Genomic DNA, 13,508 nt, shown 5'->3' with positions numbered 1-13,508 from the left:
AGCACCTCCCAGGCTGCCAGGGACCTGCACAAATCAGTAAACCAACCCTCAGTACCTAACCTGAAACCCCCTAGAAATGTATCTGTTAACCAGTAAACGTGGGAATTTCCTGGTCAGCATGACGAAAGGTACTGGTGGACCCTTGAGTTCCCCTTGGGAGGGCGACCTTGCCTAAAATAACAAATTCTTTGCTAACAATTTCCTTTTTTTCCACTCTCCTCTCTACCTTTAAAAGCCTTTCCTCTCCTGTAGCCCTTTGGAGCTCCCCTGTACTTGCTAGACAGGATGCTGCCGATTCATGAATCAATTAAGAGAGCCAGTTAGATCTTTAAAATGTATTTGGTTGAATTTTTGTTATTTAACAGATTTGGTGGCAGCAGTGGGATCCAAGCAAACTTCCAGCAGCATTTGGGGACAACGAAAAACTAGTGTGATACCTGTGAACCGTTTGAGTTCACTGCCTTTCTCGCTGTTTCTGAGGGCTGTTGGTGAGTTCCTCCCGGATCTAAGCTCTGCCCTTTTTGTGTTCAGGCTCCTGATCTAATCAGCTTTTCTTTACAGGGCAGGTCCGTTTGAGTGGCGGAGAGTTATGCCCAGAGCCAAGCCCCCTAGCCTTTCCGGTCACAAATCGCCCTATGGATTTGTGGATGGAAACCTCAGCAAGTGACCACAGGTAGTGGTGGTGGCGTGCACGGGGCCATCTTGCGGCCAGGGTACTGTAACGTCTCTTACTGCCGATGCATTAAGATGCACATGTTTGTTTATCTGGTTTTATATAGATACAGGCTTACTAGTGGGGTTCTCAGAAGGGGCCCAAAAAGCCACAAAAATCAGTGGGCCCAAGGTGAACATTTGAAGACAGTTAGAGTACTTGCCACCTTCAAAAGACTCCCGTGGTAGGATAAGTTGGTCACAGACCAGGTTAGATTGACATCAGGTCACCCACCAGCCTCAAGAAAACTTCCGTGCAACGAGGTACACTGTCAAACACACACAGTCCTCAGCCTTGCCGCACACCCCATTTAGGCATCATTTTGGCTCCGAGAAACCCAAAGTCTTAGCTAATGGGATCCTTAAATTCTAAAGAGTCATGTGCTCAACCTTCCAGCACACCTGCTTATTTTATGTCTAAGAAAAACAGAAGGTTTTCTTAGAAGTTGCAGATGGCTAGCAAAAACAGCAAAATCTTACTGGGCTTCTTTTGTGTGCTGTGGAATTTGGTTCTGTAACCATCAGGCTGGAGGCCCCAAAACAAGGCCAGACAGAAATGTGAGTTGCCCCCCTTGGGCGGTTGGATATGGCTGTGCAAAAATGGGAGTTAACTCCATTTGCAGCCAGGGTCCTAGGGAGCTGCTGCAAGCTGTCAGAATTACAGCCTAAAAATACAATGGTCCCATGGGGAACATTCCAATTAGAAAAGATCATTTAGGAAGCACCCTTGGAAGCAAAGGTTCCCCAATTAAGCCAAATGGGATACCTGTTTTAATTGGCAAACAGAAGCCTCTAAAAGGTTTCAAAACCCCAACGTGGTTTCTTTAAAAGATTTCATTGCAAGAGGCTAATGAAAAATTGCAGATGTAAGAGGGGCCTAAAACAAAAGCCTGGAAGACTGATAAAGCCCCCACTCCTCTGCTCCTGTCATCCTTTCAGTGCTCACTGTACTCATCCTCTGAATTGTTTTAACACTTGGAAAGGACTACAGAACCGTAAACAGAAGTCCACCAAGTGAAGGGCCTTACACACGCCCCCATATCCACCTTCAAAGAAGGCCTGCCACATGGGTCCCTCCAGAGTTGACCAAACGGAGGGGTTTTCTAGGTAAACAGCCAAGGGGAAACTCTGGTAGATCCCAGAGCCAGCAGAGGGGATCCTGGAAAAACTGGCAGAAGCCAGCAAAGGGTGGAAGTTCTTACCGGAATCAGCTCTCCTGCGTCTCTGTCTGCAGTGCCCAGTTGTGAGGGGAAAATTTCACGTTGTCCCTTTCCAAATCCAGACCCATTGGTCATTGATCCTTCGTGTCCCAGCTGCCGGCGCCTTGTTCCTCTTGTTGGCACAGCCGGGCTTGGCTTTCTGTCTGCCCGGGACTTTGTGGTTGTGTTTCTTTCTTTTGGCTCTCATTGGGAGTAACTCTGGAGCTTGGAAAGCTACTATCCTTTGCACCCTCTTTGTGGACCGTCTTACACCAAAGGGGCGATTACTGAATACTGCCAGAAATATTTAAAATTAGAACTATGTACCCAGGGGAGCCTGGGTGGCTCAGTTGGTTAAGCGGCTGCCTTTGGCTCAGGTCATGATCTCAGGGTCCTGGGATAGAGCCTCGATCGTATGGGGCTCCTTGCTGTCAGTGGGGAGTCTGCTTCTCCCGCTCCCTCTGCCCCTCTGCCCCCCCCCACAATGCTCTCTCCCTCTCTCAAATAAATGAATAAAATCTTTAAAAAAAAAAAAAAAAAGAACTCTGTACCCAGAGGGAAACAAGCAAATTGAGATACTGTAGTTGGGTAGGTGGATGACCCATGATATCATTTAAGTTATAATCCGATTGTTTGAGGAACTGAAAGCAACTATCCTTATCTTTCAAATCTTCACAGAACTAGAAATGCAGCTCTAGAGGCAATTCAAAGTTCCCCTATTCCTTTCCCAATCCCCAAACTTCTCCTAACTATCTTAAACCCCTTGTAAACTATTGGCTTTAGGAAACCAAAGTCCTTCTAGAGGAACGTGCATTCTTTCTCTGTCCCTCAAACTTAGCACATCCTGTCAGGACTTTGAAATGTAAACATAGCCCACAATCACCTGAGATTGAGGGGGGAAAAGAGGGAAAGAGGCCTTTTTATAATATAAACTGCTAAAAGGGTTCTCCTGCCCAGACTCCAGCACTTCTTCCTTACCATCAATTCCAAGAACAAAGACAAGTCTTGAAAATCTTCTTCGCCAATATTAGAACTAGATTTTTCCACCTCCGATAGTATTGCTAAAATTAGTTTGTCGAAGAGCTCTATTTAGTTGGACAGGTGCTTGTAAGGATGGGGCATTCTAAAACTCTCAGACACACGAAAGCTAGTCCAAATGCTTTTTCAAGTTCACGTGACCTGGGAAAATATTCAGTTGGTTTAATTAAAATAGACTTGTCTCTAGAGTTACCAGCATTAAAATTAGAGCTTTCATTCTGCCTGGGTTTATGGAAACTCAAATAGGTTGATATCATGATCTCTTACACAAAATGGTTTTTGTGTATTTTTTAAATAGCTCAAAAGAATGATGAACTTTGATGTCTCCTAACGTTTCTATGTCCCCATAGAGATTTTGGTAATCTAAAATCTTGAAGTTTTGCTGAGTTAGGTTAAATGATGAAATAAGTTAAATTCATTAAATATGTAGATCGTTTCCAAATAAGACATAATACTAAAATACTAGTTACTAAACATAGGTTTATCTACTTCTGGCTTCCTTATTACAGAGAAACTACAGATAAGTTTGGGTCGCTAATAAACATGGGTGGGTTTTTTTGTTTATTTAATTTATTTATTAAGTTTATTTTGGGGGGTGCCTGGGTGGCTCAGATGATTGAGTAGCCGACTTCATTTTGGCTCAGGTCACAGTCTCAGGGTCCTAGGATCGAGTCCCACGTCAGGCTCCCTGCTCAGCTGGGAGTCATCTACTCCCTCTCTCTCTGCTCCTCTCTCCCCACTCATGCTTGCTCTCTCTCTGGTGCGCGCGTGCTCTCTCAAATAAACATCTTTAAAATAAATAAGGGTGCCTGGGTGGCTCAGTCAGTTAAGCATCTGCCTTCAGCTCAGGTCATGATCCGAGGGCCCAGGGATCGAGTCCCGTGCCGGGCTCCCTGCTCAGCAGCGAGCCTGCTTCTCCCTCTGCCTGCCAACCCCCCTCCTTGTGCTCTCTCTCTGAGATATATAAATAAATAAAATCTTTAAAAAAAAAATGTACTTGGGGGCGGCTTGCTGGCTCAGTCAGCAGATCGTGCAACTGCTGTTCTTGGGGTTGTAAATTCAAGCCCCACTTTGGGTGGAGAGATCACTAAATAAATAAATAAGATCTTAATAAATAAATAAAAGTACTTGGTTGAATTTCTGTTACTTAACAGATCCAAAGAGGAACATTTCATGATGGTGAGGGATCGATGTATCCATCGATTATATCCATTATAACCATTATGTGCATCTAGCATCAGGGGCGTAATACGTGAGGCAAAGACAAGCGAAAAGAGGAACGGGCAACTGAAAATTCATGGTAATAATTCTCAGCAAATTAGAAATAGAAGAGAAATTTCTCAACATAGTGAAAGGCACCTACGAAAAACCTAAAACATCATACTCAGTAGTGAAAAATGGAAGCTTTCCTCCTGAGATTGGGAACAAGGCAAATGTATCTCCTTTTACTGCATCAACATGACATTATACTCGAGGTGGTCTCCAGTGCAAAAAGCAAGGAAAATAAAAGGCGGTCAGATTGGAAAGGAAGAGTTAAAATTGTGTTCATTCACAGATAACGTGATCACAGATGACAAGGCGTCGGGACACAAGATCAACGAACAACAATTAGTTGTGTTTCTATGTACCAATAATGAAAACAGTCTAATACTGCACATGGGAAAGTCCCATTCACAATAAAACCAAAAGGAGTATTTGGAATTCAGTTAACGAAAGGGCAAAGCCCCTGCCCTGAAACTACACACATTGCTGAAGCAAATTAAGATCTGAATACATGGAAACATTATAACACGTTCACGGCTTGGAAGACTTGATATCCTGAAGATGGCCATTCTCCCCAAATTAACTTATAGATGCAGCACACTCCCCCAGAAACTCCCAGGGCGCTTCTCTGTAGAAATTGACAAGCTTATCCTGAAATTTATATGGAAATGGCAAAAGAGCTAGAATAGCCCCCCCCCAAAAAAAATTGGAGAAGAAAAACTCAGTTGAAGAACTTAAATTACCTGATCATACAACTTACCGTACGCTACAGTAATCAAGGCAGTGTGGTGCTGGCATCAAATCAGTGGAACACAATAGAAAATCCAGAAACACAAATTCCCGTTTGAGGTCAACGGATTTTTTACAAAGATGCCAAGGCAATTCAATAAAAGTCTTTCCGACAAGTGTTGCTTGAACGATTGGCTATCCATATGCAAAAAATATGAACTTAGACCCTTACCTTACATGTTATACAAAAATTAACTCAAAATGGATCACGGATCTTCATGTAAGAGCTAAAACTAAGAATTCTCGATGAGAACCTAGGAGAAAATCTTTGTGACCTTGGGTTAGGCAAAGATTTTTTAGATATGTCACCGAAAGCATGATAAATTGGACTTCATCAAAATCAGAAATCTTTACTCTTCAGAAGACACCACTGAGAAAATGAAAAGCCCCAAACTGGGAGAAAATATTTGCAAATCATATATCTAATAAAGAACTTGTATTTAGAATACACAAAGGGGTGCCTGGGTGGCTCAGTCGGTTAAGCGACTGTCATGATCCCAGGTCCTGGGATCGAGCCCCACGTTGAGCCTGCTTCTCCCTCTGCCTGCCACTCCTCCTGCTTGTGCTCCCTCTCTCACTATTTCTCTCTGTCAAATAAAATTGTAAAAAAACAAAAAATAGAATACACATAAACTTTTAACAGTAAGACAAGTGTATTTAAGAAACAAACAGGCAGGGGCGCCTGGGTGGCACCGCGGTTAAGCGTCTGCCTTCGGCTCAGGGCGTGATCCCGGCGTTTATGGGATCGAGTCCCACATCAGGCTTCTCTGCTAGGAGCCTGCTTCTTCCTCTCCTACTCCCCCTGCTTGTGTTCCCTCTCTCACTGGCTGTCTCTATCTCTGTCAAATAAAAATAAATAAAATCTTTAAAAAAAAAAAAAAGAAAGAAAGAAACAGGCAGAAGTAGGCTGTACTTAGTGAATGGCTTGCAAAGAATACAACATGGAAAGGAGGAAAGAAATAACTTTATAGTGGGGAAGCTGGACAAACTGCCTTGGCTAGTGGTCAGGAGTAGTATCATCCCCATTGATAGCATGTACCTCTGATATGATGTCTAGAGAATGGCGCTTGACCTCCGTGGTACTCTTCACAAAACCCACAATCCCAGGATAACCATGGGGAAAAAACATCCCCCCCAAAAAGTCCAAATTGAAGGACATTCTATAAAATACCTGACCAGCATTCCTCAAAATCGAAGGTCACGAGGGGCACCTGGCCGACTAAGTCGGTGGAGCATGCGACTTGATCTCGGGTTTGTAAGTTCAAGCCCCACGTTGGGAGCAGACATAACTTAAGAATAAAATCTTAAAAAAAAAAAAATGAAGGTCATTAAAAACAAGAAAAGACCAAGAAATTGTCACAGTCCAGAGGAAACTAAGTAGACAAGATAACTAACTATAATGTATCCTGGATAGCCCCAAACAGGAAAAGCGCATTTGTAGAAAACGCACTTGTAATGAAGTCTGGAGTTCGGTTAACAGTATTATACCAATGTTGGTTTCTTCACTGTGAGAAATATACCATGGTGATGTCAAGATGTTTACCACAGGGCGAACTAGGTAAAGCCTGTAAGGTTACTCTCTGAATTTCTGCGACTTTTTAATAAATCTATTCTAAAATTTATTAAAAATGAACAAGGAAGGAAGGGGCACCTGGGTGGCTCAGATGGTTAAGCGCCTCTGACTCTTGGTTTTGGCTCAGGTCATGATCTCGGGGTCATGAGATCGAGACCCTCATCAGGCTCTGCACTGGGTGTGGAGCCTGCTTCAGATTCTCTCTCTCCCTCTCCCTCCCTCCTTTCCTCCCTCTCTCTAAACACACACACACACACACACACACACACACACACACACACACACGGAAAAGATTTGAATGGATATTTCACCAGAGACAATATGTGAATAGCAAGCGAGCATTTGGAAACATGCTCAACACCATCAGTCATTAGGGAGATGCAGATTGAAGCCACCATGAGATACCACTTCACAGCCACTAGGATGGCTCTAATCACACGGACAGTGTCAAGTGCGGCGAGTGGAGAATGTGGAGAAACGGGAACCCTCACGCACTGCTCGCGGGAGGGGAAAGTAGCTTAGCAGCTCCTCCGTAGTGAACCACACACCACAGGAGCCGGCACTTTCTCCTAAGGGTCTACCCAAGAGAGAAGAAAACATGCCCACACAACAATTTGTACGTGACTGTTCAAAACAAGATTTATTCTTTATTTACTGCCCAACGGAGAAAGAATCCAAGTGTCCATCAACAGACAAACAAGTGATGTGGATAAATGATGTACAATGGAGTACCGCTCAGCAGTAAGCAGCAACGCACCGTTCATTTGTGTGGCATCACGGACAACCTCAAAAACACGCCAAGTGGAGGAAGCCAGACAGAAACATTACATAGTCCAATTACACGAAATTTCTAGGACAGGCAAAACTGTAGAGACCAGAGGTTGCCTGAGGCTGGGGGTTGGGAGCAGAGGTTGACTACAGATAGGCACAAGCGAACATTCTGGGGGTGACAGACTGTGGTGAGTGTCACACCACTGCATAAATTAACTAAAAGTCGTCGACCGTACACCTACAGTCTAGGGATTGTACAGCACGTAAACTATACCTCAGAAATCTTTGTTTCGGCTTTATTGAGGTACAGTGAGAAATGTACCGTGTACTCCTGATGATTTGATATACGCATACGCTGTGAAAGGATACGTCCCAGCTAGTCAACACATCCGTCATCTCATATTATTTGTATATGTATGTATCTTTGGGAAAACATTTAAGTTCTACTCTCTCAGCAAGTGTCAGTTATACAGTTTAGTGTTACCAAGTTTAGTAGCCACGTTAACATTAGATCCTCAGACCTTGAACATCTCATAGCTGAAAGTTGGTATCCTTTTACCGGTCTCTTCTTATTTTCCCCCACTCCCCTAGACTTCAATAGATCATTTCTTTTTTAGGGACAATACTATGAAGAAGTTGTGACATATTTTTTTTTTAAGTAAGCTCTATGCCTAACGTGGGGCTCAAACTCACAACCCCGAGAACAGGAGTCACACATGCCACCAGCTGAGCCCGCCGGGCGCCCCAGCATACGATTTTAAGGCAGGTTGCCAATAGAATTTATCATTCAAAGCAGAACAATTCTTTTTTTTTTTTAGATTTTATTTATTTGACAGAGAAAGAGATAGCGAGAGAGAGAGAGAGAGAGAGAGAGAGAGAGTGCGCGCAAGCAGGGGGTGTGGCAGGCAGAGGAAGAGAGAGAAGCAGACTCCCCACTGAGCAGCGAGCCCAATGTGGGGCTCAATCCCAGGACCCTGGGATCATGACCTGAGCCAAAGGCAGATGCTTAACTGACTGAGCCACCCAGGAGCCCCTCAAAACAGAACAATTTTGAGAGTGAAAAGGATTGCTACTAAAGCTATGCAGGAAAACAGGGGTGAATGAGAACCGAACCATACTATCTGCATGAATCGTACCCCTTAACAAAACAAAAAAAACTGGTATAAACCAGACATCTGACAGCAACAGTTAGTGGCCATCTGTTGTGTAAAAGGCACAGGAAGGTGGCAGAAACACACAGGAGCAAGATAGACATGGTGTCTATGCTGGCGCACCCTACTTAGGGCCCCCTAAAGGGATGTAGAGCAGAGGTAATGACTATGGAGAAGAGGATAGGATGCTTGGGATAATAGGCATTTGGACGAGGAAGACAGGTATTGCGAGATTCATGGGTCAGTCATTGTCAAAGGGGAAGGTTTTCCATAGCAAACAACTCAATGGAGCATTTTATCACCAGCTGAGTTAGAACTGCTCAGACGCTTTGCTGCAAGCTGCAGAGTTGCTTTTCAGCTTCTGTCCCCAGAAGGTTGCACAGCGAAGCCTGGGAGAAGTGTTTTGATTCAATCCTATTTTCCTCTACAGTTTGTGTCTCTTCTGTGTCCTTTCCATAAAAAAGACAGAGGCTAGCATCTGGGTACTCAGTCCAGATGCAAGTCCTTGTCTGTGTCATTTCACCCTAGAGTGCCCCTGAGGTTTTGTCCTTCCTGTTTTACACATGAAACTCTTGAGAATCAGTAACTTGCCCCAAATTGCACAGCTCGAAAGAAGGGGAACCAGAGCACGCCAAGGACAGTGACACCAGGACCCATTCCTCCCCTTCTCTATCAAGCAGCTGTCTGATCTGACTCCTGCGATATGGTGCTGTCCTACCACTGAATCCGGCTCCAAATCCCCGGGGCCACTGAGAGGGACCTCGGAGAGCATCTAATCTGTCCCCAGACGGGCAGCTCTGATGTGCGTCTCTGATTAAGCAAGCCTCAGCTCTCTGAACCCCAATTTCCTCCTCTCTAAAACAGAAGTTGGGCTAGATCTGTGGTTCACAAACCACTGCTCTCAGACCCTTTTATACTCTTAAAAAGGACTGATGAGACAAAGAGCTTTCATTTTTGTGAGTTTTATCAATATTTACCATTTTAGAAATTGAAACTGAGAAACTTTTGAGTAACAATTTCCCCAAACAAAAGGAAATTCAGTGATATGTGTCATTGTTTGACAGTTTTGAAGTCTCTCTAATGTCTGGCTTACTACAGTTTAAGACAGCTGGATTCTCTTGCTTCTGCATTTAATCTCTTCCAGATCACGTGTCACAGAGCCTCTAGAAAACTCCACTGGACACCTGTAAGAAAACGAGAATGAAAAAGGCAAGTCAGATCTTGCTAGTGCTATTGAAATAGTTTTGTGCCCACTTCTCCCTGAAAGGATACCAGGGACCTCCAGGGGTCGTGGACCACCCTTTAAGAACTATTTCAAAAGGTGGCCCAGAGACAATCTGCAGTGAGAATCACCAGGGGTGATAAAACGCCTTCCTGGCCTACCCCAGATCTATGGAATCGGAGTTCACGTTTATCAAGCTTCCTTGCACAACTGGAGTGTGGAGACACTTGGTTGGGAGAGCCCCAAGATTCCTGCCAGCCTGGTTCATCCAAAACTATAAAGTCGCCAAAACTGGGGTTAAGACCTAGGTCCCCATGCCTCAGAATGACCAGTGGCCAGTGGCGGAAGCAGCTCTGCTCTCCCTGGTTTTGCCTGGCTCCATCACCTCCCATATTCACTTCCTTCTCCTTTCAAGGAAGTATTGAGAGCAGCCAGGCATCTCGTGTGTAGCTTTAAAATACATTCTGGGCTGGGGGGTCTGGGGGGCTCAGTCGTTAAGCATCTGCCTTCGGCTCAGGTCATGATCCCAGGGTCCTCAGATCGAGCCCCACGTTGGGTTCTCTGCTCGGCAGGAGGCCTGCTTCTCCCTCTCCCACTCCCCCTGCTTGTGTTCCCTCTCTCACTGTCTCTCTGTCAAATAAATACATAAGGTCTTTAAAATAAATATATAAATTCTGGGTTTACTGGCGAAAATCAAAAACACAAGAAACAACAGGTGTTGGTGAGGATGTGGAGGAAAAGGAACCTTCGTGCATTGTTGGTGGGAATGCAAACTGGTGTGGCCACTCTGGAAGACAGTATGGAGGTTCCTCAAAAAATTAAAAATAGATCTACCCTATGATCCAATAATTCCACTACTGGGTATTTACCCAAAGAATAAGAAATTACTAATTCGAGGGGTACCTGGGTGGCTCAGTTGGTTAAGCATCCGACACTTGATCTCAGCTCAGTCTTGATCTCAGGGTCATGAGTTCAAGCCCTGAGTTGGGCTCCATGCTGCGCAGGGAGACTACTTGAAAAAAAAGAAAGAAAAAAATAATTAGAAAAGATGTATGCACCCCTATGTTTATAGCAGTATCATTTCCAGTAACCAAACCACTGAAGCAGCCCAAGTGGCCATCGATAGATGAATGGATAAAGAAAATGTGGTAAATATATGTTATATATATATATATATATGAATATTACTTAGCCATAAAAAAGAACGAAATCTTGCCATTTGCAACATGAATGGATCTAGAGAGTATTATCCTAAGTGAAATAAGTCAGAGAAAGACAAATACCATATGATTTCACTCATGTGGAATTTAAGAAACAAAACAAATGAAAAACAGAGACAAACCAAAAAACAGACTCTTAACTATAGAGAATAAACTAATAGTCACCAGAGGGGAGGTGGGTGGGGGGATTGGTGAAATAGGTGAAGGGGATTAAGAGCATACTTATTGTGGGGCGCCCGGCTGGCTTAGTTGGTAGAGCGTGTAACTCTTGATCTTGGGGTCATGAGTTCAAACCCCTCTTTGGGGGCAAAGATTACTTTAAGAAAAAGGGTACGCTTATTACGATGAGCACTGAGTAATGTATAGAATTATTGAGTCACTACGCTGTATACTTGAGACATATTATAATACTGCATGTTCGCTATACTGGAATTTAAAAAATGACTAATGTTGAACCAATAAATAGTCAGAATAAATTCTGGGCTTGCTTCCAGTTGTATATGTCTGCATCCAGGAAAAGCAAGAAGGAATGAAGGGAAGGGCCTCATGGGACAGGGACTTTGTTCTTCAGGAGGAAGTTCTGTTCTAATCTTGGCCCCACCTGGACATTGTACAGCGAGTCAACCACAGAGCCCATGAACACCGTGCTCCACACCGGAGAGCAGCGGAAGGAAAAGTCGACCTTCAGGAGTGTAAGCCCTGGTGGGTACAAAACCAGCAAAAGGGAAGCAACTCAAGGAAAAGAACAGATTAACAGAATGCCTTTAGTGCAGAAACAATACAGGAGCATTTTTACATGTAAGATAGATTGTGAGCATTTAAATATTCAGAGTGAGATTCCATACTGGATTCAAAAATATTAACTGTGATTTACTCATACCCAACTTCTAGTAGGAAAAAACCAGGATAGTGGGACACAGGCTTACATGTAAGTTACTGTAGTGTATCTGTTAAAACCTGTATTACAAAGTAACTTGTGCAATTGGTGTGATGGAACTAGCTTTGGCCTTGAATCGGGCACAACTGGGCCACTAACTAGCCATTAAACAGCTGTGTGACTTTTGTTTCTGGCGAGCACTTACTATGTGCAAGGGGCATGTTAGAGATATGAAGCATTTACAGAAAAAAAAAATCCTAAAATGGACTGGAGGCGCCAATCCTGGTTCACCAGCATCTGCTGTGAGAGGCAGGAGGGTTCAGTGCTGATGAGAAGATGCCTGGAGCAACGCGGGGCGGGGGAGGAGTGTGCGGGGGGGGGGGGGGCTTCTGAGAGGGCTGTGGGGTCGCCTCTAGTGCCTCAGCTGTACGGGAAGTTCAGTGACGCCTCCATCACACCCCAACAAGTTCGTTCACCGCCCGCTCTGCGCCTGCTGCTTCTCCAGCAAGCAGGGGCCGCACGTTCCCCGCGCAGGGTCTTGGGTGAGGAGCCACATTTCCTGGCACTCATTACACCCACATGCCAGAACGAATCCGGGTCCCCGACGGGATTGACCCCACAGTGCGCCGCAGCGTTGGGAGGAAGGGACGAGGGACACTCAGGCAAAGGGCGTCTGAGTGCCGGGACAGTGGAAAGCACAGCCCGGAGTGAGCTGCCATCCTTCCAACCGAGCCCCGTGTCTTCTGCTCCCGGGTCCGGGTGGAGCCGCCCGCCCGGCCTCCGCCGCGGCTCCCGGATCTGCGCCCGACCCCCTTCGCTGTCCCAGCGCCTCCTGGCTCGCGTCCCCCGCCCCCTCCACCAGTGATCGCGAGGCGCCAAGCCGCCCGGGCAGCTACGCCTGCGCCCCGCACCCCCGACGCCCTCTGCCTGTCCCGGGCGCCCCCCCCGCCCGGCCCCCTGCACCCCGCACCCCCGGCCCCCCGTGCCCATCCCCCTCTTCTGTCCCAGCGCCTTTAGGCTCGCGCCCCCCACCCCCTCCATTTGTGCCCACGCCCTACCCGGTCCCCATTGCCTGTCCCGGGAGCCCCCCACTCCGCCCCTGGGTCAGTCCCGGGCGTCCCCGCTCCCGACCCGGCCCCCTCACCTGTCCCGGCGCCCCAGCCCCTGGCCCTGTGTCTGTCCCGGCGCCCACCGTCCCTCCACTGGTGCCCGTGCCCCGCCCAGGCCCCTGTGCCTGTCCCGGGTGTCCCCTGCTCTCCTCCCGGCCCCCCTCCTCTGTCCCAGTGCTTCTCGGCTAGCACCCCCAGCCTCACTATGTCCCTGGTACCCCCGGCCCCGCCCCCCTGTGCCTGTCCTGGGCGCCCCCCCCCCCCCCGTCCCTCCACCGGTGCCCTCGCCCTTCCCAGGACCCTATGCCCGTCCCGGGTGCCCCCTTCTCCCTACCCGGCCTCCTCCACCTGTCCCAGGATCCCAACCCATCGCCCAGCCCCCCTGTGCCGGTCCCAGGCGCCCCCGCGCACCCCCTGCCTCGGCGTTGCCATCGATGTGCTCGGCACTCTTCTGAGCCGGCCCCCCGAGAGTGGGCGGGCCCGTTTGCCTCAGGTGGGCTAACAGGCGCTGGGGAGAGCCAATGGCGTAGCTGCATAGCTCCGCCCCTTCCTTCCGATTGGTCAGCGCCGGAAGGCCGCGGCCAG

At 46.8% G+C, this 13,508-nt stretch overlaps 1 long non-coding RNA gene across 1 annotated transcript; it reads right to left on the bottom strand.

Moving 5' to 3' along the window:
* Window positions 1-9,441: 9,441 nt before the first annotated feature.
* LOC123779091 (uncharacterized) lies at window positions 9,442-13,490 on the bottom strand. Its single transcript, XR_006776075.2, has 3 exons — window positions 13,335-13,490; window positions 10,621-10,726; window positions 9,442-9,679 (listed from the first exon to the last, which is right to left on the bottom strand). It is a non-coding gene; the product is annotated as an uncharacterized LOC123779091 (long non-coding RNA).
* Between the last annotated feature and the right edge of the window lie 18 nt (window positions 13,491-13,508).

This window comes from Ursus americanus, chromosome 33 (assembly GCF_024610735.1).
Source record: "Ursus americanus isolate L20-20 chromosome 33, mUrsAme1.1.p, whole genome shotgun sequence".
Lineage (NCBI taxonomy): Eukaryota > Metazoa > Chordata > Mammalia > Carnivora > Ursidae > Ursus > Ursus americanus.
This window is presented reverse-complemented; position numbering and strand designations above follow the sequence as displayed.